The sequence below is a fragment of the Cupressus sempervirens genome, chromosome 5, assembly GCF_028749045.1.
Source record: "Cupressus sempervirens isolate cs-2001-9-10 chromosome 5, ASM2874904v1, whole genome shotgun sequence".
Lineage (NCBI taxonomy): Eukaryota > Viridiplantae > Streptophyta > Pinopsida > Cupressales > Cupressaceae > Cupressus > Cupressus sempervirens.
The window spans coordinates 213,670,598-213,673,876 of record NC_143122.1 but is presented as its reverse complement, the minus strand read 5'-3'; the positions used below and the strand labels follow the sequence as shown (position 1 = coordinate 213,673,876).

The 3,279-nt window shown below is 33.7% G+C and overlaps 1 pseudogene; it reads left to right on the top strand.

Annotated features, from left to right (window-relative positions):
• The window catches only part of LOC149555181 (cytochrome P450 716B2-like), an 87,859-nt pseudogene extending 84,908 nt beyond the window's left edge, over positions 1-2,951 (top strand).
• The last annotated feature ends 328 nt before the right edge of the window (positions 2,952-3,279 follow it).

The window sequence follows — 3,279 nt, the reverse complement described above, 5'->3', positions numbered from 1 at the left end:
CGACAATGAGGCCATGTTAGGTACCCATGTACAATGCAAAGAGATGCAACCTCTAAAAATGGGGAAAGAGGAAAAACCACATGGGAAAAACCCTCTCCCAAAAAGAGGTAAGAACCTAGTGAAGAACTGAAGAAGCCTCCAATTAGGGGAATGTCCTCTAAAACAAGAACAAAAAGTGATCATGAAGAGCATCATTGAAGCATGAAGATGCCACAAAATTTTGCCATCTGAAAGAAAATTTCTGATCTAAAGAACCTCCATGGAAGAAGAAGGCATGCACCGAGTGTGTATATATGGTAGATGATCCATCTAACCGAAATGCATAGGTAGCCAGCCACTGCAATTTCCTCGTATATAGAATCAACCACTAAATACATAGTTCACACTATCAAACCATCAAACCAAGAATGCATTAGAACAAAAACATAAACCCCCCTTAATGTAGACAGGGTGAGATGATAGGAAACTAAGAAAGTGGGCCAAAATCTCCTACAGACAGAACCAAGAATCACTAGAGAGAAAGAGGTATAAACACCTATAAAGACACGGTAACACCGATGCTGCATGGGGCTAATGTCATGGAAGGGACACTCACTTGACAAAAGGAGAAGGCCTAAAATAGTAAACAACTATCCCCCCATGGTTCTTTATAAAAAGAGTGTAAGTACAACTAACTCAAAAAACAATGTTTATGAATCTGAAATGCAAAAGTGGCACTTTATCTTAGTGCGTATGCTAAAAAGTGCTTACAAATGATTTCTACAATGATCAAAATAGGAAAAAAGTTGACACAAAAGATAGGATAGCCGAAAACAAAAGAAACCATGCTAGGAAAATGATCCTCGAACTTGAAAAACCCAAGATATCTACCATATAGCAAAAATGCCAAAAATATGATTGAAAGAGAATGGGCTAGAATCTAAGGAAAAAGACCACATTTTTGAAAAGGTGACAAAACCAGCTTTCCAAAAATATAACGTTTTCAGAAAACTAACATGGGACACAAAAGATATGTATGTCAGAGTCAAAAAAAGAACTTCGGACTTCAACTAAAAAAAGGGCAACAAAACTACATCAAAACCTAAAAATACCTACACCAATGTCTCTATCTCAGAACCAACTTTCTAGTGCTTCTTTCAGATCGAAAAATAACCTTTGTATGCTCAAGTTATGGCCAAAAAATTGAAGGTAGGTCCAAAATGACCCTGAAGGAGAAGCAGGAAGGTATGTTGATGCAGTGTTGACATCATGATGATGCCAGCATTTCACACCATTAAAATTGATGGCTTGGAGGCTGTGGTCACAAAAAGAGGCCATGTGGTAGCCTACCACGTGGTAGGTGCAAATGGTCCATGTGGCAATGTGCCAGGTGGCACCCTTGCCATGCGTTAAGCGCTGACTATACCACCCAGCAATAGGGATACGTGTCAAACTCAGAATTGCTGACAGTGCAAGAAAATTTGGCTGGGCATTGTCACTGATGTGGCTGTTGAACTAATCCACATGTCACTGACAATGCAGAAACCTGGCACGAGCAGTGTTGACTATGATAGAAGCGACGCAGAGGGGATAGACGCCAGTGGAGCGGTGCTACAAGAGGCAGGTTAGAGGAGTTGATGAAATCCAACTCCATAGCTCACCAATATCACCTGCATGCAAATAACCTGTCGAAGGGAAACCAAGAAGGAAGGGTTGGAACTTGGAAAAACCCTAAATGAACATGAGAGAGAACATATTGCAAAACAATGAAATTGTATTTACAATGGAATGCATTGAAAAAATACAATGAGAGAGCTCGAATATAAAAGCCTTGTTGAAGCTTGTAGAACAAGCTAGAAGGTGGTAGAAGATAAGGTTGACAACCAAGCACCCTTCCAAAAAAAAGTGGAACATGCTAGAAGGGAACAAACTCCTGTGTTGTCAACAACTCATCACTACATGCATTAAATACTAAATATTAAATGAATGCATTAACCTAAGTAAGCTTAAGTAAATAGAATAAATAATTAATAATTAATTAATTATTTACTCTAACAAAAAGTACTTCTTACACGGAGTGATGAGAGAGGAAAAATTGACTTGACTCTGTACAATTATAGAAATGAATTGAATAGTTTGTAAAAATATAAAACTATGAGAAAAGATCTTTACCAAATTGTCACTATTATATTGTAACTCATATCAATATAAATAAACTCAGACACCTATTTATATTTAATAGTAAAAGACATCAATCATTTTATATTATTCAATCATTTATTTATATTTAATAATTAAATAATTTAATCATTTTATGTTGTATTTCATATCAATAAAAATAAATTCAGTCATTTATTTATTTATATTAAATAGTAAAAGAATTTAATCATTGATAATAATTTTATATTTTGACATCTTTTATACATTCTTTTATCTTTTTTTAGCAATCAAACAATCAATTCAAGATGGAGCATAGAGCGTGATCTAAAACATTGATGCTAAAAAACTCCCACACAATCTTTTCTATAAGCATAGCAAGAGCATTCTACGAAATTATAGAAATCTTTTTGTATGTAATTGTTCAATGTTTACTCATGTATATTTTTTTATTAATGTAAATGATATTGATACAATCCAATGTTCTACTATATGTTAATGGGTTGCAACTATTTTGGACAACTTCTTCAACACATTAAAATGTGAAATATTTTGAAGATCTAGAAAAATTTGATCCATCAAGATTTGAAGGGAATGGACCAACACCTTTCACATTTGTGTCATTTGGAGGTGGCTCATGCATGTGTCCAGGGAATGAATTTGCATAGATGGTAATTCTTGTATTCATTCACAACATTGTTAAAAATGTTGAATGGGATTTAGAAAATGTGAATGAAAAGGTGATTATCAATCTAGTGTCTACACCTGTAGATGGCTTGCCCATCAACCTTCGATGACTCTCACTCACTATTTGAATTTTCTCTAAAGACACTCAATACTTGAAATTTCTAGTTTCTTTTAAACCAAAAGCAAATACTAGAATCAAGATTCTTGTAGTAATTAATAAATAAAAGCATCTAAAGGTGCTATTAAATGGTTTATAAGCATGAATATTTGTAATCTTATAATCCATCATTTATATTTAAGTTATTGATCACTTGATTTTATTTTCAAGAGTTCTAGAAATGTTCATCTAAGAAAAAATTAAATGATTTTCAAAAAAGGGAGCAATTTTAAAAATATTTTAGCTTTTATAATGTTGATAACATTTTCAAATATACTAGTAGGATAATTTTTTAGTTT